The sequence below is a fragment of the Pelecanus crispus genome, chromosome 1, assembly GCF_030463565.1.
Source record: "Pelecanus crispus isolate bPelCri1 chromosome 1, bPelCri1.pri, whole genome shotgun sequence".
In the NCBI taxonomy this organism is placed as follows: Eukaryota; Metazoa; Chordata; class Aves; order Pelecaniformes; family Pelecanidae; genus Pelecanus; species Pelecanus crispus.
The window spans coordinates 386,876-412,388 of NC_134643.1; the positions used below are offsets into that span (position 1 = coordinate 386,876).

The 25,513-nt window shown below is 50.7% G+C and overlaps 1 protein-coding gene across 1 annotated transcript in view; it reads left to right on the forward strand.

Annotated features, from left to right (window-relative positions):
- The window catches only part of SHANK3 (SH3 and multiple ankyrin repeat domains 3), a 356,977-nt gene that overhangs the window by 133,644 nt on the left and 197,820 nt on the right, over window positions 1–25,513 (forward strand).

A 25,513-nucleotide genomic window follows, 5' to 3' on the forward strand; every position in this document is an offset into this window, starting at 1 on the left:
CTGTCCATATTTTCAAGAGGCATTTGGAGACATGTGGGAGGGAGATACAAGAACTACTGCTGTTCTAGTCCAGCTGCGTGGTGGAGGACTAGCGCAGGGATGACAGGGTGCCGTGCTCTAGCCAGGCAGCATCGTTCTGAAGGCAATTTCTGTGGTCTGTGTTAGAGGAAGGTTAGATTAGGTGACTGCAGTGATTTTACCTGCAATTCTAGGAGCCATTTTTAGCCATCATCTCAGCTCAGGCTCTCTGCTTCCTCTGGTGTTGGAAGCTGTCATTACTGAAACACATGCGTGTGAGATGACTTCCCAGTGTGTGCCTGGGTTTTTGCTTGCTCCACATGCTGGCATTGTGTCTTCTCTTCTAGGTCATCTCTCACCGCTGAAGCTCTCCATTTTCTTCTCAGTTTTACCAAGCTTGTCTCAGCTGCAGCCTTTGCTTGCCGTTCTCCATGGTGTCCTGACAGACATCTTCATCCACCACAAGGTGGTGGGTGTCTGTACCGAAAGCAGCTGAAGGAAGTGTCCTCCAGCAGGAGAGTGCGTGGGCACAGTGTTACAGGGCTTCTATGATAGTAGGAAAACAGCAGAGGGACAAGGTTGCCCAAGAGCTTCACACCAGCATTACTCTGGGTGAAATGACAGAGCCCAGGACGTCGGTGGTGGCATCCCAGCAATGTTGCCCCTCATGCATACAAAGCCAAGGGCAGTCACAGGTCTGGCATGTGGTCCATGGATCGTGGTGGTGCAGAGAGGGGCATTTGGGCATGGGAAGAATCAGGCAGCCTTTAGGGGCAGGAGGGATCTGGACAGGAAAGGCAGAGCCAGCCTGCCAGTACCAAGAAGTGACAGGTCATGGGGAGTATTTCAACTAGCATGTCGGTATGACGACATTGGATGCTGGAAGGTACGAGGGGAATGGACCACCCAAAATGGCCAGGCACATGTGCTCTCCTTAATTAATAGCGTCTTGTAATGCCATTGTCAAGGACAGGAAACTGGGCTAATGGACCTTTAATCGGGTCCTGTGGAGTATTTCATGGAGTATTTAGCTATTGGTTAATTAGCTTAGAGTGAGACTTACTGTTGTTGTGTTGTATTTCTTTGACCTGAAGTTTGCAGAGAGTGTTTCAGTTCCCACCCTAGATGTTGAAACTGTGATGGAAAGCTTTTGGCTTTTAATATCTGCTGGAAGTTGCAAGCAGCACACATGTCTGATTGCATCAGATGTGTCATTTGTAAGATCTGTTTAGGTTAGGTACAATTTCCATCCTCAGGCCTTATCTCCCTTGGTGTTAGAGCTGACACAGCTTTGCTTCAGTGTTGCTGGAGTGTTTCTTGCATGCGGGAACCCTGCCTGGGGCAATGTGCCCATTGATATTTTGGATGTGCTGGCAGACCTGCTGCTTGCTTTGTTGGGGCTACGTCTGCGACTTTGGTTGAGTGGAACTTCTCAAACCACATCCCTGAAGTTTTCTCTCTCTCATCTCAGTGACAGTTTGGAGGATGCCTTAAAGAGGAAGAATAGCTCTGAACAGGCTGTCCAGGTCCTGAAACAGACCTCATTCTTGGGGCGCTTGGCCACTTCTGTCTTGCTGGCTCTGACTGACGTGTCTCAGTGTGAGGTGGGAATGAATCACCTGGAGCTGGCTGAGATTTGGGCCCTGAGAAGCTGCCAGTTTCAGGGGTCTTTGGGTGAGCTGGAAATCAAAGCTAGCCTTGGTGAGTGTCAGTACAATGCCGTACCACCCAGCCTGCCCATTCTCCTGGCTCCCACCAAGTCATGACTTGGTAATGCTAGGTTAATGACTAGATGATCATAAAGGTCTTTTCCAACCTAAACGATTCAATGATTCTATGATTCTATGTTTCTCCAGCAGCTGAAGCCTGCCAGGGGCAGAGGTTGGACAGCCCTTTCCTAACCCATCTCTAACAGGCTAGAGGTGTCCTGAAGCTCAAGAGCACTGAGGGCATGTCCCTCCATGCAGGGTTGGAGACTCACAGAGAAGGGCAGCTACCTTTCCTGGTCAGGTCCTGCATGTCTCATAGCTTGCAGCTTATGCTAATAGTGGCAATTTAGAAATTAGTTTGTCTGGCAGAGTTCTTGCACAAAGTTGCTCAGATTTTATCAAGGGCCTGAGAATTGCATGTTCAATGGATGAGCCAAAGACCATCTCTATAAATGCTGCTATGTCCTCTCCCTCAGCCCCTGCACCAGTGCTGTCTCCAGACTGACTCCAGCTCGGTGCCAGGGACCGCTGGAGCTCTGTGGAAATGGCTCCTTGTGTCCTCTGGTGTGTTGTGGTTTCTTTCGTCCCTGTGACCAGAGCCTGCTCTCGTGCTGCTCCAGTATCTCCTTAGGCATGGCTCAGCTAAGTCCCTCTTCTAGGTGAAACATACCTTCAGCAGCTTATGGTCATCTGGGGGTTGTTTCCTCCTTCACAAGGAGGAAAATTAAATGGAAACTCCACAAGTCCCCTTTGCTTTCCTCCTAGAGTTTCATTTAAGGTATTTACATGCTCTAGAGATGCTCTTGCACACTGACTATGAGGCACATCCCACTCTTTCCATCAGCTCTTCCTCCTAATCTGATTCACATATTCAAGAGCCGGTTCTAAAATTCAATCAGATCCCCTTTCCAGTTGCCTAATATACTCCAGCAGTGTTTTTATTATTGGAATATATTAAATTATGTTGTTCCTTTCACATTTCTTAAAGGTGCAGTTCTAGTTTCCCTTTTTTCCCCCCAAATGAATAACCATATACCCTGCAAAACCACACACACAGGACTGCAGCGAACAGAGCTCAGTATGTTTTTTCATTCCCTGTCCCCATAGAGAGTAAGGTCTGACATGTTTTTCGGCTAAGGCAGTTCAGTGAAGTAATGTTTTGTGACATCCTTAAATGCAGTTATTTTGCTGCTGGCTAATTTGTCTGCTAGGGTGCAGGCATAATTCAGACAGTATCAATTGCGCTGGCAGATAACTTGCTGGTACCTGTGGCGATTCCAGCTTTGCTATTTAGATGCAGGCCCAGTCTATATGCCAGCTTCCCCAGTTTTGGGGGGGATCTTGTGGAGGGGAGAGGCCTGGAGGATGGCTGGGTCTGAAGTCTTTGTATACTTGTAGTCCACGGCGTTCTGGTGAGGAAACAGCCTTGGCAGTCATTGCTGTAGGAGGGCTTTATCAGCATCAAAATCTGAAGGCTTAGTCAAAGACAAAGAATAGATACTATGGCGACAATCTACTGAAAGAATTAACCGCTACTGATAAGCAATGTCTTCCCCTCAGTTAAATTCCAGTTTGTGTATTTATAATCTGCTTATCTAAATTCCCTACCTACTTTCAATTGAATATGGCTTTCTGCTTCACTTCCTATATTAAACTAATTTGTAGCATTGCCATGCACAGCAAACCAGCTCTCGTAGCTCACTCCAGATGTGGTGAAATTTCCTTGAGCGGTGAAGTTATTGTCCCTCAGCCTTTACCTGAGAGGGGATGTGAGTCCTGGTTACTGTTGCAGAGGACCTGGAAGCTGTGCCTGAAGGAGTTGGTGCAAGTGCAGGTTACTGCCAGGTGCTGGACCACAGCGACTGCCCGGCCCAGCAGGGTTCAACGGGGTGGCATGGGCTGGCTGCAAGCATTGTGTGGACATCCCGAAATCGTGCTGGTAACGTCAGGATGGGGATTACCATGTTGCATCAGGGTACTGATAAGGACCGCATTGCGGGAGCTGTGGCTTCCCATTCCTTGACTGATGTGCCTGAGGTCTTCTGGGGTGACATGTCTGCGCTACTGCAGCAAAGAGCTCTGCCATGGCTGGAGGTGGTGGCAGCTGGATGGGGTGCAGGCAGTGGGGCCGTGTTGTTGAGAGCCGGGGTTGGGCCAGACTGGCCCATGGCACCATCCCAAAAGCCTTCGTTAGGCAGGCAGGCAGGTGGGCAGCTGGGAGGGGGTCTCAGGTGTCTTCTGCTACCTAAGGATGGCAAGCGTGGTGAGCAGGCTTGAGTTTTCCATGTTGCCTTTTGCCTCTGCGATTTGCAGTCAGTGGGGGAGAGTGGCTGACGTGGAGCCTTGGCAGAGACCCGGAGTAGGGGAGGTGCATGTTGGGTGGTGGTAGAGATCACCCTTTCGCAGGAGCTGCCATATATATGATATCACACAACTTCATCTTGTATAGAAATTAGCATACCTGGCCTCTGCCCTGAGAGTGTTGCAGAGGCTGTGGCTGAGGACGGTGCAGGAGGCGGTGATTAGCAGTGTTTGTGTTTGAGAGGGCAACGAGGACACATGTGAAAGGCAGTGGCGAGATGGTGGTTTGAGAGAAGGTATGAAAGCTGTTGAGGAGCTCTCAAGGTGTGAAGGCACCTGGAGGGTGCTGGGAGCAGCAGGAGATGGGGGAGAGGGGTGGCCCGTTGCATGCAGGGACAGAGCTGGGCTACGGACACCTGTCACGGGGTCTGTCTCCTGCAGCTCGCCAAGGGCTGGGGTACCTGGGGGGCACCAGATGTGTATTTGTTTTTGGAGAAAAGCAGTAAAGACCATTAATGAGAACTAAGTTTACTGTCCAAGCAGGTAAGTCAAAGGAAGCAGCTCTCCTGTCCATGCCAGCTCCAAGAGGAGGGGTCAGCTGGTGGGTTTGTGGTAGCAGGGCCATTGCCTGGGGCCAGAGCACGGGGATTGGGGCTGGGCCAGCACCCGGTGTGTTTCTGCTGCTGCCACGGCATTGCAAGAGTATCGCCAGGGTGGGAGGACTGCTCGGGCATTTTGGTCAGGGCTGGAGGCCGCTGAACCCCAGGGATCCAGCCTGGCATGGACAAGGAGAGGATGCATGGGTATAAAAATTTTCGATCTGGAAAAAGTGCTGTAGGGAAAGCCGGGGCAGTGACATGTGGGAGGGAGCAGGGGGAACAAGGCAGCAGGGTGGGGAGGGGATGATGTCCTGCCCAACAGCAGGAGAAAACACCCTACAGGAGAGCTGGACCTTTGGGAAGTGGCTCCACAAAGGTTGAGGCAATGAGGGGAATTGCTGCACCCCATAGAGAAGTGTTTCTGGGACACGTGCCCACGGGGGATGGTGTTAATTTGGGGAACTTTGGCATTACAGCAGCCTCCCCTGGGCTCTGTTGGCTGCATCACCACCCCACCGACACCAGCCCTGACCCGCACAGTCTGGACTGGACAGGAGAGGGTTCTCTTCTCAGAGCATTGCTGTTTCCATTGCTGGTGGTTCTCTGCTGGAGCCTTGGAGCAGTGCAGGCAAGCCTCACTCACCCCTCTGCAGAGGGCAGTCGTGGACAATGCGGGCAGGAATTGGCCCACGGTCACGCAGGGATGGAGGACAGAGTCTTCTCCTGCCTGGCCAGAGTATGTGGAGGCTGAATTAATGTTTTACAGTGCTGTGAAGATGCACACACGTTTTTATATGCATATATAATGTATATAAATAATTTATTGTGGCTTACCCTTTATCTCTATAATCCATGATTCAGGTTTTAGGGAGTGTGCATCTTTTTTATCATCACAAAATCGAGTCCGCTTAGATTTATACTTGCTACTTGTGCAGTTCCCCGGCAAAGATGGACACAGTAGATTTAATCTGTCTGGGCAACAGTGGACATTTGATATAGTGCCCTGTGTTAAATAGTTTGTTCTCATGGAGAACATGGCATAGTGCAGAGGTGTAATGTAAATAAGCAGTCATCTAAATGTGCAAGAGCAGTGCATTGCTGAAGGGGAAGTGCTGGGGCAGAAGGAGGTTAGGAGGAAGGAGTCAAGTGTTGGTCTTGTGGATCATCTTCAGTGTTTTCTCTAGTGTCCTTGACATGAGAAGCACACTCTTGAACTTCACTGATGATACAAAGTCAGTGCTTAGGAGGACTGGAATATTAGGAAGAATTTGAAGGATGGGAAAACTAGAAATAAGATAAAACAGTAAGCAAGCTGTATTTAAAAGATAGCAACAAAAATTTCTACTATGAGTTCATAGTTGCCTTATCTGTTAGAAACAACAGAGGAAAATGTTTGGGAATATTAATCAGAAGATGACAGCCAGTGTCTGGTCTGTTGTGACGTGAAGGCAAGTGCTACCATAGTTGTACAACATCCTGTAAGACCTTACTTAAAGTACTATGCACTGTTCATCGTTGCAAATGTTCAGAAAAAGATGAACAGAAGCTGGAGCATTGGAGGGCTGCCGGTAGGGCCACAAGACACTGGGGTGACTATCCTGGGACCAGGCCTCCTTGCGCCCCGGATCCTGTCGCCAGTGATGGCGGGTAGCGCGTATGCAGGGAAAAGTCACAAAACAGAGCAACTGCCCAGGAGCAGCTCCCATGACATATTTGCCCATAACTGGTGATCAGCAGTCAGTGGGTTCCCTGAGACAAAGGCTGCCTATGGATTATCAGTTTCATTAACCAGCGGTAGATTGTCCTTCATGAACTTGTCTAATCCCTTTTTGAAGTCGTCTCTGCTATTGACATTCGTAACATCCTGCGACACTTAGTCCCTTAGCTGAGTGAAATGGCATTTCCTTCTTGTGTTAAACTCCATGTCCCTGCCACAAGGTTATTTAATACAAAAGCACTGGAAAATGGGCTTGTTTATCCTAAAGCACTGGAGACAGAGATGGGATTAAGCATCAAGAAAGGCCAAAATTAACAGAAGTAAAAGACAATGTTGGCATGGGTACAAGTGGGTATAATTTTTCCATACATCGATGTGGATCTGGAAAGTAATGAATGACCCTTGGAGCTGCAAGGGGAGTTCTTCCAGTAGGAGCACCTTGAGTCAGGTGTTAACTCTTGAGTCCTCCTTGAGTCAGACTTGGCATCTTTTATACTTAATGGCTCTCAGTGGAGAGGTTTCTGCCTTGAGTTTGTTCTGTGGCTTTTTAAGCCCATGTAAACTTTCCTTTCCACAACATCAGACGGTGAGAATTTTGCAGCTTCCTTACCCGTATGTAAGTACCTCCTTTTCGCTGTTGTGGACCGACCCTCTCCCTGCTTCATTTTACACCATCCAGTTCCTGAAGTCAGAGAGCCTGTGAACAGCAGATCCCTATTGATCTTCTCAGTCCCACCCCTGGTTTCACAGATTGCCGCCATGTGCCCCCAGTTTTCTCCTCCCAGGCTGCAGATGTTTTTGGTTATGGTGTCGCTCCTTGTGCAGAAGCCATTGTAGACCTTTGCTCATGCTTGTCACAGTTCCTTGGCCTCTCCCAGATCTGCAACAGCCTTTTGGAGGCAAGAGACCAGAACTGCACAGAGATTCACAAAGACTGGTTGAGTCTTCCCAGTAATTCCTGTTTGTCCATCTGTACAGTAGTCTTCATCTTTAAATAGCCTCTCAATTTGGGCAGTAGAGATAGTAGGTTTAATGGTGTGCTATTTTCCCCCCAGAAACTTTTTAAAAACTTGCTGGCCCATTTGCCACATTCCAGCACTGAAAGCAGATTTGAGGAAAAGGTTACACACCACCGTTAGTAGTCCAGCTGTTTCAGACTTGAGTTTCTGGTGTGTTCCTGCTGCCTCTTTGCTCATCTGCTTTTCTGTTGACTCCTGTCAGGGCTGAGGCAGAGTCTCGGATACGCCACCCGTCAGGAAGGGATCCAGTGTGGGGTCATCGCCAGTGTCTGTCCCATCTCCTGAAAAACCTAGATGGCAATTTTAATTTTGTCTTTCTACTATGGCTTTATTCTCTCTGAGCACTTCTTTTATACTTTGGTTATCTATTGGTCTTTTAAGTCCCTGACAGGTGTTCTGTTCTCAATGTTTCTGAAAAATTACTTACTAGTTTTTAGGCTTTCTGCATGTTCTTCTTCCAACTCCATATCTGCCTTCTCCTGCCCCCCGCCCCCTCCCCCCCCCAACAAAATAATGCATGATCTGTTCTGTTTTTTCTCATTTAAATACTACTTTGTCTTTTTGACTGGCATTCCTTGCTTCTTATAATGTTGTGTACCCTGCTACTCTTTAGGTCTAAGTCCTTCTTGACCAGTAGTATGTGTCTGAGCATCCAATAATGTGTCTTGAAATAGTCTCCAGGACACCAGCAAAGGCTTTACTTTTAATGGTCCCTTTTAGTTCTTTCTTACTACCAAAATTAATTTTTATGAATTTTGAAGTCCCTGTGTTTTAAACAGAGCATAATGGTAGTTGATTTATCGGCTTCCATTGCTTCGGTGAGATTATGAACCTAGTTATATTGGGGTCACTGTTAATAATGACTCTTAATTAATAAGATTATGAGCTACAGCATGCTCACTGGACAGTGTGAGGTCAGGAATGCATTTTCCTGTGGTTGATTCCCTGCCTGGCTGCTCCACTGGCCATGCCTAAAAATTTAATCTTGCCATCGTGCTCTGACACGGTGTTTTCTCAGTTTGTGCAGAATTAACTCAACGTCTCTTGTTCCCCTGGCGTTCGCTGACCTCTCTGGTCTCCGGCAGATTACGCTCAGCATCACCATGCTGCCTGGGTGGCTGGAAGCATAGTCCTAACCATGTACGTCTGCTGCAGGAGCATCAACCCATGGCAAGTCTATGTTCCTCGTTGGCACAGTTAACTTGTTAATCTGATTTAGGTCTAAGCCGTCTTTGCAGTGCCATGCCTCCTCCCCTGCTAGTGCTCGCTCTGCCTTTCCTGAATGCTTTGTGTTATGCTTTCCTACTGTGTCTTTCTTCCACTGAGTTTCCAATGCATCCATTGTATCAATATTTTTATTAAAACTAGGCATTCTGGTTCTCCTGTCTTATTTATTAGACCTCCAGCTCCTGTACAGAGGAACAGATGCCTTAGTCTAGGGTTTCTATTTTTTTACTCTGTTTGTGTAACTGCTCTTCACCATTTTGTATCTGACTTTTGCCAGCTTCTGTCCTATCTCTTTATGGCTTCACCCCTACAGTGTGAGTCATCCCAAGGCAGGTACTTTTCTGCATGTGCTGGCTTTCCTGTCCCTTTAGCTAAAAGCTCTCCTATAACCTTGTTAATGTTAAATCCCAGCAGCTTGCGTGGTTTAGAAGTAGTATGCCTCTCCTGCACAGGTATCCTATTTTGAGAGTTTTCCCCAGTTTCTAATCAGTGCATGTCCTTCTTTTTTCTCAGCCATGCAGTGGGATTTTACCTCCCTGCTCCTCTATCTGGCTTCTGCCTGGCACTGAGGGTATTTCGGAAAGCATTAACATGCCAGTCGATCTTCAGGTCCCTGAAAGTTGCCTCCAGCTGCTCTCTTCCATCCCTCCCCATCTCCCCATTTCACAGACCTAGGGACCTCAAACACAGGATCCTCCCTGGCGTGTCCAGACATCCCATGAGGTCTGTGATCTTAACAGGTGGGGTGTTAGTCACCGTGAAGTCTACTTGTGTTTCATAAACCTGGTCATCTCTGTGCTTGGTAACCAGATCGACCACTCTGTGATTTGCCTTGTTGGGCAGCATCTCCCCCTTCTTGAGCTTTATTCTTTCCTACCTTGAGACTTGCCCCCTTCAGCAGCACCAAGACTGAAGTCAGAGGGGAGATGGCTCCACACGGTGGGACTTCAGCTCTTCTCTCCTAACTCTGTAGCCATGGCTGGGCCTCCACCTGAGCCAGATCTGCTTACTGATTTAGTGATTGGCCTTAACTGCTTACTCAGCATCTTAGATCTCTGCAGGGGTTCACTTTTTTCAGCTGTCACGTTGTCTTTGCTTTTGTAAACTTGCATGCTCATATCCTGTGCCTTTCACACCTCCACGCAAAGCTACAAATCATGTGCACAGCTTGTCGTTAGTCATCCTTATGGCATAAGTTTTAGGGTTAGACTTTCCGGACTCAGAGATACTAAGAGCAGTTGTACAGCACTGCATAATATTCTCACCCTGTGTGACTTCAACAGCTCTAATCAAGTGGCCTGTCTGCAAGACGAAGTTAGCGCTCAACAAGCTGAGGAGTGACTTTGCAGCACAGAAGCTGTTTTGCACCTGGTACGGATGCTCCTCCTCAGGAGCTGCACAGGGCTCCTGACACCCCGTCTGCGTGGGGAGCCGAGTGCTCACAGCCCGGTGTACCAGCAGTTCATGTTTACACTTACTGTAATTCTACGCAGATAAAACCCTTGGAGTGCTCTTTGGTTGTTGCTGAGTTGGAAACAGCTACAATTATTTGAGTAAATAAAGCAGGGTCAGAGCACAGTCTGACCGGCATGGCTGCAGTTGTGTTCTTAGGCAGGGCCTGCGTCGTGTGGGGTGGTGGGGCTGGGGACCGGCTGCATCTGGCCACTCTGCGGTGAGGAGAGACACGGATGTGAGCCAGCGTCAGCTGCTTGGCTGCAGGGCCAGGGAACAGCTCTTGCCTGTTTTGTCAGTACTGTGGGTGCAGCTGGTGGTGGTTGTGCTTGTGGAGTTGTTCTGCACCTCCATCTCTCCTCCCTCTAATATGAAACCTCAAGGTACAATAATTTTTATTTTGAAAAGGTGGTCCCCCCATCTGAAGCTACATATGCCATAAGATCCGCTTGGCTGTGGGAATCCACGTCCTTGGCATGCTTTGCCCTGCTGTGGAGATGTTTCCTATCCTCTGCTTACAGGGTGACTCCCGAGGGTGAGGTGCGGTGTTAGGACTCTGTGTAAGAGACACGGTATGAGAAGTACTTGCTCTGTTGTTCACATATAACATTTTCCATAGTTACTTTGAGAGACATAATTGTCTTCAATTTGTGCACAACACCTGGCTCCTAAGTGCTCCGACCCCTGACTGGGGAGCTGACGTCGAAACAAGCTACAGAGAGCGACCCAGGCGACCATGTGGTAGCGGGTGCCTGGGAGCCCCGCAGGTCCCTCACAGGAGCCGTGCAGCCACCGGCGTGTCCGTCGGCGTGGCCGTCAGCATGGCCGGAGCCCTGAGTGCCAGGGCAGGGCTGCTCTGCAGGGTGGGCAGAGCCTGTCGCACCTCTGTGATCTCTCCAGGTCCTCCCTGGCTGTCTGGGCGCAGGAGGGTCAGGGTATCCCACAGAGAGCACCTCCCCTTGCTGCTCTGAAAGCAGAGGAAAACAGCGCAAGGCATTCACAGAAATCACTTACGCGTCTGGGAAGTAGATTAACACGTTAGCCCAAACACTTTTTCTGAGAGTTGCGAGTCTATCCCCTGTCTGGAGGAGCGTGCCTCGCTGTAGGTACAGCACTGCTAAAGCAGAGCTGTAGCAACAGCCCCGCTCCTCTTTGGCTGCCTTCATCTCCGTGGCACCAGCTAAGCCTCTCGCGCTTCTCCTAGGCAAAGAGGGGCATGTACCTAGGATGAGGCACTCGCTCCCGGTTACAGATGGAGCCATGCAAGAGAAGGTCATGGAGGTGAAGGAAAGGATCGTGCACCCACCGAGGGCTGTTGTGGTGTCTTCCTGATGTGTATTATCAGTTTTGTGAATCCTCACATGCTGAAGCGGCGGCTGCTAGACATTTTGACGCGTTCTGGCAAGGCAAACCCATTCAGAATTCAGTTTCAGTCTTCCCTGAATATGTTCTTCCATCTTCTCTTGGTTTGTGCCCTTGAGATGTCCTCTAAAACTGACCTGACTGTGTCTGGTCCATGGCATCTGCCTTGTAGGAAAGAACTTGGTCTCCCACTTTGGTGCTGTGTGCTGTTTCTCAAGCTGTGAGCTTAGAGTCCTTTGAGCGGAGAAATGCGCCAGATGGTCTTTATTCTGCCATTTATCTCTCAGCCTGTCTCTCACGTTCCAGCACCTTCTCCAAGTGAGACCTTGTGCCTTGGCTTCTTAAAGCATCCCATCCTTCTCTAGCTCGCTCGCGAGTTGTCTCAAGTGTGCTAACAGCTGTCCCATGGAGCTTCGGGCCATTGACAAAATGTAGTAACTGCAATGCTGAAGGCTTGATTTTAGCTTGCTGGAACTGTTTTTGCTGCTATTTTAATAACTGTACAATTATAAGTAACATATTTCCCAGGCACTGTCAGTGGGCTCTGCCAGAAGGACAGTGAGATGCGATCTCAACCTCATGGCACTCAGCCAGTCTGCGGGTCCCAAATGGTCCCTCTGGTGCCGGTGCTGCCCGGCACGTGCCCGAGCAGCATGGCAGGGCTGGTGGTGGTGGTGGCTTCTACCACCCCCACCCCATCCTCAGCGTTACACTGCGTGGACATGGCTGCAGCATCCCCCTACCACTGTTTGGGGATACCCAGCTTAGTTAATATTCCAGGCTTTAGTGGAATATTTTAAAGTTATGGGACAAACCTGCCAGCCTGCTTAGAGAGTAGTTTCTGTTCAAAGGAGCAGGGCCTGTAAGGATGGTGAAATTACTTTGATGAGTAAGTGCGGTAGAGTCAGGCTCAAGTAAATGCTTTGAATGTGCCATACTTGCTCTTTGCTGTGCAAGGGCTAAAAATAGTCACATGCACTGCATGCTTTATGCAAAGTTGGTCTAACTTTGAGTAGAATTAAAGCATCGATAACATAATAAAACCAGATCTGCTTTATTTTATTCCCCCAAACTGATGTATAGAGAGATTAAATATCAAGGAAAAAGATCACAGTGTTTTGTAGACAGAAGGCCCATTGCAGAGTGAAAAAGCTACCCTTCAGGGACTCTATCATATAGTTTGCCCTGCAAGTTTGTTGTCCTAGATCCAACCTGTATAATTTTAAAGAAAAGGGGTCGTTTCTGTGTTTGCTACATATTCCCAAGCAGTCATTCCCCTGTTTTTTCTGGGGTGATACTTGCAAACTTGTAGTCCAGTCCCAAGTCATGATGCTGCATTATTCTGGGGGTGAAATGTGTTGTACAGTCTGTGTTGACACCCCGAATACTTCTGCTGTTCAGCCCTGTGTGCTGAGCAGGGACAGTGAGAAATGGGCCACACCACTCCCTGACCTACAGGGGACTTGCTCAAGGTGTTCAAAAAACGGGCAGAGGTGGCACTGGGGGACATGGTTTAGTAGGAATGGTGGTGTTGGGGTGATGGTTTGATGATCTTAGAGGTCCTTTCCAGCCTTAATGATTCCTAGTTTTTACTTTCATTAAAAAATAATCCAGCCACCAAGCCAGGAAACGTGAAATTAATTATTACTCTACCCTTAGCTGGTTTAGTGGTGGACTTGGTAGTGTTAGGTTAATGGTTGGACTGGATGATCTTAAAGGTCTTTTCCAACCTAAATGATTCTATGATTCTATGGCGATCCCTCTCAGATGCTTCTTGTCAGTACCTTTGGTAGATCTCAGCTGGTCAGGGTTAGTGGTGGGAACCTCAGTGTTGTTATTTTCTGCAGAGTCACTGCCACTCTGAGCACTGAGATGAGGGACAACCCAGTGGGTCCATTTCCACCGCCATTGGGTCCCATTTCATAGAATCATAGAATGCTTTAGGTTGGAAGGGACCTTGAGAGATCATCACTGCTGCAGCTGTCTTTGTTGGTAAGCCTTGTCTTTGCATCATTTTGCCAGAAGCTGAAGCTTCTGATCCTGAAAATGTTTGGAGCACTGGGCAAATGCCGTGGCTGGGGCTGAAGTCAGGTCCCGTGTGAAGGTTACCCTGCTGCTGCGGTGAGCTCTGAATGCCTCCTGCCTGATGCCACCATATCTGCAAGAACTGTGTCACTGCTTGGATCCTGAATCAGACTTGGTGGTGGCAAAATATTTCTGGCGGCAGGGTAGACAATATGCCCCTTCCCAGGTGTCTGTCTGCTAGAGGCGTCACAACAAACCGCTCTGCCCAGGCGTATGACTCACGCATGCTCCCTTTTTTAAGAAATACAGATGCGGAGTAAATGGGAATCAATTACACTTCCTACACAAAGAATCCCCTTGTTTTGGCATCTGACACAGACACATCCTTCCTTCCAAGGGAACAAAATTGAAAATTAATTTGAGTTCCAGGGAAATTTCAGTTATGAATACTGTTCCTAGGCAGTGACTCTCCTCGGCCGTGTCACACACGTGAAAATCCCTGCAGCACCAACTACTGAGCATCTGCCGGTGCCAGAGGGCCCCTTCCCAAGCGGACCCCCCCAGGACAGTGCTGGCACAGCTGGGCTGCGGTCTGGGGCTGGTCCCTGTGCACAGAGCTGCTGCTGCCGCTTCCCCTTTCCACCGCCGGGAAGGACCCGCTTTGCCCCAGCACCTTGCACCCGCTGCGATGAAATAAGGTGCTGACCTGAGCAGCAGCCCCAAGGGCATGGCTTTCCTTCGCTAGTGCTTGGACATGACAGTCCCAAATGTTATGTACAAGAAGGCATCTGTGTTTGCATGTCTGAGAACGAAGAAGAAGGGCTGATTTAACTGCTGAGTACCAAGGACCTGTGACTCAAGGGGCTCGGATATTCATCGCAACCTTCACCCTGTTGCTCTGTCTCCCAGGCAAAGGCAGTGACCAGGGACAGGGTGAGGTGCATGAGTGGTCTCCAGGACACCAGTGACAGACTGTCTCTCTGCGGTCTGGAGGTGTCTGGAAACAGATCTGTGTGCAACACGGCATAGGGCAGAACACCCGAATGGCTGCTTTGGGGCTCAAACAGACAGAAGGTTGTATTTGTGTCCAGCTGAGGAGTACATTTCCCTGTGTTCTTCCTTATTTTGCTTTATCTAAACAATAATATGGAAAATAAAACAAGGAAAAGGAAAAAAAAAATGTTTCCATATATCAAGCAGGGCTGCAGTTGTTTCCAGATCTCTCTTATCTTTCTGGAGATGCATACTGGCAGCTCCTGGCAGCTGTGGACGTGGTCTCGGTGGGCCTGGTGTGCTCACGGTGCCCCCTCACCACCTCTGCTGGCTTGGGCTGTGTCTCCAGCAGATCCAGCCCTCCTCGCTGGAGGTGCAGCATGTCATGGAGAAACTTCCATGGCACCATGAATTCCAGTAAAAAATTCTTCAGGACTGAGTGTCTTACAATGTTATGGAAGAGAAAACATCAGTATTCCCAAATTGCCAGTCCTTTGAGAAGAAATCTCTTCCTTTGTGCACACAGGTCAGCAGTTGTCTTTGATGAGTCTTTGGGCAATGACAGTTTTAGTGAAAGAGCAATTACTAATGGAAGATCTGGATCTGAGTGACATGCAAACCACAAGGAGATGGCTGCAGCCACCCTGGAGGTCCTTTGGAGGCCATGTCCCAGACTGGAGCTGGTTTTCATGTCTCAAAACCAGGACGGTTTGGTCTCAGCTTTCTTCGTAAAGTGCTTTACAGTCCAAATTTCGAAGCTGCTCTTTCCTAAACAGAGCCAATGCCTGAGCAGGGCTGTTGCTGTCAGGGGCTGTGGTGTTTCTGGGATGCGATCAGCCAGGCGCTGCTCTGCTTGGTCCTGTGCTGCCTTCTCTGCTGCCACAGATGCTCCCTCCAGCACCTCCTGCTCTCCCGGTGTCGCAGTAATGGCACTGGCTCCTCTCTCAGCTGTAGAAGGAGAGGAAAATGCGTGCTACGGACCAGCCAAGAGACAATGGTCTGCACGCTCTGCCAATGCAGTGCGAATTTCGTGCAAAGTTGCTGTCTTCTCTGGATCTGAGGCATGTCCTGCGTCCTCTCACACCAAGGGCTTCTGAAGTTTGGATCAGGAGATGGTGCAGTTGCTGTGTGCCTGACCTTGTACACGGCACCGAATGACAGCTGCCTTTCCTCCCTCTGGGGATATTCTGAACTGCGTTTTGGCAGTGTGGGATACGCTTCTGTGCAAGTCCCCATTCTTTGGCCTTATTTTAATCCTTTAACAGTTCCAAGCACTTCCAGTAACTTCTGGACTCAACTGTGGCTGTCTCCCAGCCACTGTTCCTGTGATTAAGGAACTATGTGGGCAGAGTGAGTGAATATCATTTGGTGAATTTATTTAAATTCACCATTGAGAGAAAGTTGGAAAGTAACTTACAGCTATCGTCACAAAGACAGAAAATGACTGGTAGAGTCCACAGGATCTGTGAGGAAGGGATCCATTAGGAAACTCTGGCTTTCCAACAGCAAGGACAAAGAGGGTAATGATCTATGGGCATTAGTCCAGGCAAGCCATGGCATCAGCCTAACAGAGCTCAGAGTAACGACGGTCATGTTTGGAATAGAAATACTGGTATCTTTGTGCTGACTGTTGAAACAAACCTACAAGAGTTGGGATATGTAGCTTGACAAAGGCAGTTTCAGGATCATCTTTGCTGGTTTCTCAGAGGTGTAGTGAGCAGTATGTCTCTGGCTGAAGGGTGTGCAAGAAGGGTGCCTTAGGCTGAAGAATCTGGTAAATGCACAAAGGAGAACTTAAAAGCGGACCAGGAAGGCTGTTCATGGGTGAGCTGGCCAAGAGGTGCCATCATTTTCCTAAGGGGGGAAAAGCTAATGTAATTCAAGGAGTTAGCTACAGGCTTGTGATTAATAAATAATAAAAATGGTAATGAGTTAAGCAAATAAAGAATCTGTAAAAGAAGTCCTCTGCATTGCTAAGTTGTGTATCTGTAGATCTCTGCTGGTGTCTGCACACATTGATCCTGGTGTTCTTGATGCATTGGGATGGGTTTGGAAAAGCTCTCTGTGTGCAGCCTGTTCGTTGTGTCATTGAGGTATGGCATGTTCAAAGAAGTAGTGGTACAGAAGTATGTAGGTAACAACCAGCACCGTGGTACCAAATTTGAAGCACATGGCAAAACAAATGGGATCTAGTTGCCCACTGAGGTGTCCAGGCTCCTGATGAGGTGGTTGAGAGTCTGTGAAGGTGGGAGCAGAGGGCTGCACTGTGCCACTGCAAGAGGGAACACCCGAACTACTTCAGCCTCCCTGCAACTGCCTTGCTCCGAACTGGTTACTCCTCCCATGACCCGGCAGTCTGGGCCCTGGCCCCTTCCCGGGCTGATGTGCTGGTCCTTACTGGTAAGGAGGGCAAGAGGATGGGGAGGCCGTGTCCCCCACTTTTATCCAGTAGCTCAGCGGCTTTGATGGAGAATTTGGATGGTTTAGTAAACTCTTGGTAAAAAGCACAGTGTGCAACTCCTATCGTATCTGTTGTGTTTGGTGGGAGTTGTCAGGGCTCGCTAAGGGTTTGGATGTGCTAGCAAGTCAGGGGAAGGAGCAGTAGCTGATGACACCAGAGCAGCTTAGGTGCTGTGCACGCAGTCAAGGCTGAGATATCCTGAGCAGCACTTCAGGTGTCTGGGGACATTACTGGCAATGCTGGAGAAACACTGCAGGTGTCAGTCTCTGAAGATGTGACAATAGCTGAATAATCTTGAGGACCAACATTTCGGACTACAGTGTCAAAGTCTCAGCTCATTCTCCTCGTGGTTCTTGCTCCAGATGCCTGTACCGTCTAAATGATTTTCCCAAGGTAATTTTAGAGAAGGCAGAAGGTGTCAAGCTGTGGGTTGCGGAGTCAGAAGTTGTTTGCCAGTTGTGCTGGAGTAACCAGATCTATCTCAGTCTTTGTCGTGGTGCTCTGTGGAGCTGCCTGGGCACCTGGAGAGGACCTTCTAGAAAAGGTCCTTCTAGACCTCTAGGTCTGCTCAGTGTCTGGCCATGTATGGGGAGGTGGTGATGTGAACATTTGTTTATGACGAACGGAATGTGTACCCCCAAACCAGCTGCACACAGCAGATGCTGAATGCTATGTGTACGGCACTGGGTTTTGACTGAGACCCAGATAAGGACTTAGCAACCAAAGTGTTAAAGGTTTTGTAGTCATAGGCTTTGCAAATGATTTCCTTCTTTACAAAGTAGCTCCTGCCTTCTTTGTGGCATGGGTTCCTCCACCTCTAGGAGCTGCAAAGCCACAGACCTTCTGGGATTGGAAGGTTCATGGTGCGTAAAGTAGGGAGGGACTGGTTAATCTCCTGTCACTCCCAGGTAACACTGACCAGGAGATATGGCCAAAATGATTCTTTTTCTTTTTTTTCCATAGAGCAATGTTTTTGAAATAGCTTGTCTTGATCAGCAGCAGCTTGTGAGGATCCACCTGGGCCTTTGCCTCCATCCTCCAGCGAGGTCTGGGGTTTGGTAATCCTCTTGCAGCTCCCTTCAGTTACTATCTACTGTAAACTTGTCATGCGCCTTTAGCAGAACTAGGCTTTCTCTCACCTTTGTGAAGAGCATCTGCCAGCGAGTGAGGTGCATGTTAATTCACAGTAGTTGCCTGTTCCTGCATTTGCTAGGCTTATCAGACAGGTTGTCCAAATTCCTAAGGACTGTGATGTTGCAGGATAGGCAGGATTAGAGGCATAATTTTCAGAAATCCTGTTATCTTCTTTGTCAACTGATAAAACTATATTTTGTCTTTTCGGTAGGACTCTCTAAGATCTGATGGAGCTACCCAGTGGCATAAAACACTTTCAGCTGTCAGGGTGGAGAGGCACAAATCCAACTACCACTGGGGATGTCTCACTGGCTGGGATGCACACAGAGTGCTTTAAAGAGTGAATCAATATCTGTGATTATATAAAGGGAGACAAAAACCTTTTAATTAATTGTCTCTCTCAGGTTTCCAGTTCCACTCCATCTTCTCTACAGGCATTTGTAAGGCTGTAGCCACAGCCAGGCGGAAGTGTTTATACTTCAGGGGAGGTAGTTCAACATCCAGACTAATCATTGCAGTAAAGCGGAGGTCACTGCCCGGAGAGGAGGGTGCCTGCAGGACCTCTCCCAGCTGTCGCTTTGGCCAGCTCTCGCAGCCATTGTCACTACGTCCTTGGCAGCAGACTCTCACACCAGCCAGATTTCTGAAGCATCCTGTAAGTCACGATTGCCGGTGCTGCTTGGCCAAATGCTCCTCTTCTGAGGATTTTCACGTTCGGTTGCTGGCCGCGTGGCCGATGTCGTCCCATACTGTGTTTCCCTCGCCTGGTGCAGTGCTGTGCCCCGTCCTCACTGTGCTGCGGTCGGTGGAGCAGCCTCGCTGAGGTCCTGCTGCTCCTGACGGATGCCACGATCTGACCGAGGGCTCCACAGCTCTGGCTTTACATCGTTGCTCGGGCCCCCTGTACTAATTAGCTGAAGCGCTGGTCTGGCAGCTGTCTGAGGAGGAGCAGGGAAGGCGAGTGACTCCCGTTCTCCCATTGCCTCCCTTTTCCGGAACAGTGTGAATCTGCCACTAATTGGCCTTCGTTAGCAGGTGACTGTGCTATTCTCATTTAGTTGTGCAGAGATGATCTGAGACCAGAAGTTTCTCACCAGACTGAACAGCAAGGTAAATGAGCCATGCTCTAGGAACAGAAAGGAATAAAATCATTTTGTGCAAGAGCACTAGCAGCCAGCCCCAGAATATCAGCCCAGGTCTGCCTCGTTACCCAGCTCAGGGGGTGCATGGGGTCGGAGGATGGGGGTCCTGCTCTGCTTCTGTGCCTGGAGGGAGTCCCAGCAGGGAGGCATAAAGCTCTCAGTGTCAGAAACTGCCTCCTGAATTTTGGACAGAACCTGTGTCTTTTGGTCATTATATCTGGTCTGACCCAGGTAATACCCTAGGCAGTGTCTCTGATGGTTTCTCCCATTTCTGAATTCAAGATCACTCCCAAAGTAGCTAATTGACAGCCAAGGGAAATTCTCGTTGACCCCAAATATATGCTGGGGGGCACCCAGCTGGAAAACAGCTTTGCAGAGAAGGCCCTCGGGATCCTGGCTGACACCAAGTTGAACATGAGCCAGCAACGTGCCCTTGCCGCAAAGAAAGCGAATGGTATCCTGGGCTGCATTAGGCAAAGCGTCTCCAGTGGTTGGGTTAGGGGGGGTCATCTTTCCCCTCTGCTCAGCACTGGTGACGCCACACCCAGAGTGCTGGGTCCAGCACTGGGCTCCCCAGGACAAGAGAGAGATGGACAGACTGGAGAGACAGAAGGGCCACGAAGACGATGAAGGGACTGGAGCACCTCTCCTATGAGGAAAGGCTGAGAGAGCTGGGACTGTTCAGCCTAGAGAAGAGAAGGCTCAGGGGGTCTCATCGATGTCTATAAATACCTGCAGGGAGGGTGCCAAAGGAGGGCGGAGCCAGGCTGCTCTCAGCAGTGCCCAGTGATGGGACCAGAGGCAACGGGCACAAACTGAAACACAGGGGGTTCCCTCTGAACGTCAGGAAACACTTTTTCCACTGTGAGATTGACTGAGCACTGGCACAGGCTGCCCAGGGAGGTTGTGGAGTCTCCATCCCTGGAGATGTTCAAAAGTCATGTGGACATGGTCCTGGGCAACCGGCTGTAGGTGTCCCTGCTTGAGCAGGGGCTTGGACGGGATCACCTCCAGAGGTCCCTGCCAGCCTCAACCGTTCTGTTTGATTCTGTGAATCTGGGAAAGTTTTAGAAGCAACGAAGCTGCTATTTTCTTGCCGGAGCTGAGATTGTTTCCACCAAACCCAGTCTATTTCTGTATCTGCCAGCCACGCTTGTAGTAGTGATTTGAAACTCCAGAACAGCAAAAGCATTTCTTCCAAAGGACACATAGCGAGTGCCATAATCGAGAAGCAGTGTTTGGTTGTCAGTCAAATTCTGTCTGACGGTACCAGGTTATAAGGACCTGGTGGACTTTGTAATACTGCTTGTGTGACAGCAAACTCTCTCTCACCTAAACACTGAAGAGTGCAACTCACAAAGGAGATCACTACAGCTCTCACTGCTGGACAAACCTGAAAGACCTGCGGCAGGGCATGTGTTGCATGCTTCTTCCCACCAAGCTTTGGGTACAAATGTCTCCAGAAAGGTTCCTACAGGGAAATTGGCTCCAGGTACTCCGTGGGTGCAGAGCTGTATGTGTGAGAGCACGTAAATGTTCTCGGAGCAAGAGGAGTAGTTTACAAATCCTTCCTTCTGTGGCTGAAGTGAAAGGCAACTCCAGCACCACAGACAGCTCATTAAAAAAAAAAAAAAAAGAAAAAGCATGCTTTTGCGATTGGTGCCTTGTGGACAAGAACAATTTAAGTCATATAGTTACTAGGAAAGGCAAAGAGGTTAACTGCAAAGCTGCCAAATACGTTTCATTCCTGAAGGGTTCAGTTTATAGCACATTTTGAAACAGTAGGAAGGTCCCCCATGCAAAAACTTTTCTGTAGCCTAAAGCAACAAAAAATGTGATACTCAGCTCTCAAGGGGGAAAAGATCAGGATGTGTAATAGATACTTTCATGATAATGTGCAAGACACCTTGGTATGTTCACTGCCTCCCAAAGATATGCAGAAATGTGGCAAGACAAAGCTTGAGTTATTCCCACAGTTCTGGCACAGCCTCGTTGGCTTGGATCTGCCACATCCCCTGGTCCTACCTTCACGGCCCGTGCTGTGGCAGCAAACACCGCAGCGCCCATAGATCATCAGCTGTGCTCTCCAAAAACCGGCGTGCCTTCACCTTGCACCGCAGGTGCTCCGCCAGGATGGTGGTGGGCAGGAATTCCCCGAAGAAGGGAGGAGGAGGGCTGTTTAAACCTAAGCCGAGAATCCTTCAGCCAGAACTCACCTGACAAGAAGTGATTCTCTTCTGATCAGCCCCTTGAGAGTGCATAAAAATTAAAGCAACCGTCCTGGGTATTTGGGACTGCTTGATGTGTTTGAAGTAATTGTGGGGACTGTTACAGTCTGTTAATTCACTTGCAGTGATTTGAACCTGACCACCAGCCTGTGGAAGGGAAGTCTGTCTTCCCTCAGAAATGCTTGTTGAGGGGATTATTGTAAGTGTCTGCTCTCACGGGGAAGCTCTTCTGTACTGGGAGCCAACGCTGTTTCTGATGGAGGCACCCTGTCAGATGGCCAGGTCTCCATCAGTCTCCAGGCACTATCGAGTCTGGATGCTTCCGGGGGCTAAAATACCTGTAAGAAGCATGAGACATGGAGTCACACATCAAATCCATCTCAAATAGTTATTTTCAACAGGCAGAGCAAGTGTAAGACCTCAGAAATTTTATACAAAGGCATGCTATCAGGTTTTCATACTGATGCATAGGCTTACACCAGTGTTTCTTGAGTGCTTGATTATCTGTAGGAGAACCAAACCTGAGCACCTGGACTGCGATCAGCCCCTCTGCAGGACCTGACCAGGAGGAACGCCGTATGCAGCCTGCACAGGCTCCTCCTGGCTCCGGGCAAAGTGTCCAAAGAAATCTGATTTCAGCTTGCCAGCTTCCAGAGCAGGTTGCTGGTTGCAGAGGCAGCAGGTGACATTAGGAGGACGAGTCCTCCATCTGCTATCGAGGCTCATTCAAACCAGACGTGTCCCTCTGGCCAGCGCGCTTTAGCTGAAGGATACCTGCTGCTGGGCTGATTTACCCAACATCGTTTTCCGGTCACTGCGGTGAAATCTGATGTGCAGTTTGAACAGACGAGTTTCAGGTAAATGGCCGCCATAAAGAGAAAAGCCCGGCCATCACCAAGGGCAGGATCTCTTGTGCAGAAAAAGAAAGGGCTGCTGCTCTTTTGCAGTGACTACGTTTTATTTGAGCTGCCCCCACTTCACGCCCCCGTGGGGAGCGGTCTCCTCTGGCGCCCAGGCATCTTGACCGCGGCGTCCGGTGTGTCTCGGAGAGGAGGAGGATATGGGCATCGCGTGCAGCGAAATCGTGATTATACACTGGGGACATTAAGAAGCTCCTCAGCTGCTTAATAAACACTGCCGCGGTAGTGTTTGTTTTATTCATAATATACAAGGCGTCCTGGCTGCTGTTCAGAAATAAGTTATGGATCCAGCAGCGATTAGCTACAGCTTAACTAGGCGATACAAAGGATGAAACCCGCTCCTTCAGGCCTCAAGGTGCCTTATGGCGCAGGGTGATAAAGTAGGTGAAGAAACACATTGTCAGTTCACATGGAAGCATGCCAAGAGATACTCCGCTCTTGACTGACGGAAAACATAAACCCCAATCCAGGAAGTTTTTCCTCACATTTTCCAGTTGGGAATATAGGTAGAAATGTTCCCGGAGTGGAGCCTGAGCCTGGAGCAGCTGCACGACTGACACAGGTCTCTATCAAGCAGGCATTAACATGAAATATGATTAAACTAATTAACATCCTTTAATTGAAATTGAGCCTGCCAAAAGAGCCCAAACAAAAATGGTGGTATTCTTTGAAATTATTACAAAACTTGTTATAAATGTACCTCTGATATATAATAGATGTAGGCTTCTGAGACATTTTGACTTAATAACTCCTTAATGATTAAAAAATGAGTGTGCTACAAAATCAATACGGCAGATACAAACTGGATTGCAAGCCACATGATTAATGCTTCCCCAGTGCAACTCCTAAAGAGGAGCCATGGAGACTTCATGGAATCGTAGAACGGTTTGGGCTGGAAGGGACCTTACAGACCATCTAGTTCCAACCCCCTGCCATGGGCAGGGACACCTTCCACTCGCCCAGGTTGCTCGAAGCCCCGTCCAACCTGGCCTTGAACACTTCCAGGGATGGGGCAAGAAAGAGAATTTGGGCTGTTGTTTTGATCTTCGTGTCGCTTATGCAAGGACCGGCTCTTGGTCCAGCAGCTGTATTTTCAAAAAAAATCACATGAAAGACGATGCAATGTTGTTGCTGAGAAAACGCACGGGCGGTGGTGCATAAAACCGCTGCAATCCTGCTGGAGGGTGCCAAGGTGCAGGATCAGCGGTGGAGCTGTGGGTTCCTCGGTAGCTGAGGTCGCTGCACATCGGCAGCGTGGTTGTTGGAGAACAGCATTGAGTGTCACCGCAAGGGGAGGGTAGACTTGTACTCAGTAGCCTGGAGAAGTGAAACGGCTGGAGCGGGATCCTGCTCGCCGACGCAAAGGTCCATGTGGGCACCCGTTGCATTCAGCAGAGCAGGAGGGGGCTCACGGCCCCAGCACTGCCACGGTCCTGCCGTGCACCGGCAGCCTGGCCGCCCTGCTTGCATACCCACACGCGCATGCAAAGCCTGAAGCGCAAGTGCCCGGCCCTGCGGGCTGAGCGTCCCCAGGCCGGTGTGAGCATGCAGCAGGGTGCAGAGCTGCGGCGTCGGCAGGCGCGCTGCACTGAGCAGGTATTTCTGTGAGCTGTCTGCAATACCTACATTTCCTGCATGCTTCTCGTGACTGTTTCTAAAAACATAAAGGGGCCTTTTAGAGAACCGAGCTGGTCTTTAATATCTCTGCATTGACTAAAAATGATACTGGAGTGACATTTACAAGTATTATATGGAAAGGGTAGCTATTTATTTCTTATTAAGTGTTTTTTCCCTTGAGGGACTATAACTTAGCGCAGTACTGAAGCAGCAGGCTGGGCTGAGGCTGGCAGGTTACCCGGCGCACATCCCCAGTGTGACAGTGCCTTCTACGGAAGCCTCGTGCCTGCGGATGGGAAGTTTGACGAGGGGGTCTGGGCAGCCTGCCGAGGCCAAGATGGGAAGCTGTGCCTCTGGTGCCATTGTTTGTTTCAGCGTTGAGTCGCCGTTCCCGGCTCTGCCGGTCTCCGTGCAGCGGGCGTCCGCCGGCAGAATTGCTCCGTGATGGCGGTGCTCCCGGGAGCAGCTCCGGCTGTCCCAGGACGAGGGGTGCCGTCCCATCTCCTGGCTGCGCCCCACTCTCCGAGGAGCGGGGCACCCGTTTGGGTTACAGCCGTTTCTGGGGTTCACGGACGGGACAGCTTTTCCTGCTGCAGCGGCCGTTCCCCTCTGCCTGCAGCGCTGCCAGGCAGCTCCTCTGGCAGCAGGAGGGTCTGCGGGAGGGGACCCCGCTGCACCCGTGTCCCTGCCCCTCCCGGAGCCCGGGGGGCAGCAGGAGGGTGGCTGGGGGCAGCCCCATGGGGGCTGTGGGTGCACGACCCCACAAATGCGGGGGGTGTGGGCGCTGTGGGGTGAGGATGTGTGCACCCAACGGGGGCTGCGAGTGCAGGTCGGGGGGCTGCAGCTGCAGGGCATGGGGGCCGCCAGCACGGAGCCGGGAGGCTGCAAGCAGGGCGCTGCGGGGGCAGCAGGAGGGAGCGGCCAGCCCCGAGCCCCCCCGGGGGCGGGGGGCTGCGAGCGGGGGGAGCGCGGTGCGCGGCGGCGGGGGGGGGGGGGGCAGAGGGGACCTCCCGCCCCCGGCACTGCTGCCCCCTGCCCCGGGACCCCCACCCCCCAACTACTGCACCCCCCCGGCGCTGCCCCCCCCGCACACTGCCTCGCCGCGCATTGCCCCCCCCCCCCCCCCAGGCCGCCCGCTCCCCGACGCTGCCCCCCCCCAGCCCCCCGGCACTGCTCCAACCCGCCCCCGGGGCCCCCCCCAGCACTGCCCCCCCCAGCACTGCCCCCCTCAGCCCCCGCTCCCCCGGAACTGCCCCCCCCAGCTCCCCGGCACTGCCCCCCAGCACTGCCCCCCCCAGCCCCCGCTCCCCCCGCACTGCCGCCCCCCCCCGGGGCTGCCCCCCGACACTCCCCCCTCAGCCCCCGCTCCCCCGGCACTGCCCCCCCCATCCCCCGGCACTCCCCCCCCCCCCGGGGCTGCCCCCCCCAGCCCCCGCTCTCCCGGCCCGGGGCAGCGCGGCGGCGGCGGCCGCCAGGGGGCGACTCAGCGCTCGGCCCCGGCCCCGGCCCCGCGGCGGCAGCGGATGGGATGGGATGGGATGGGATGGGATGGGATGGGATGGGATGGGATCGGGCCGGGCCGGGCCGGG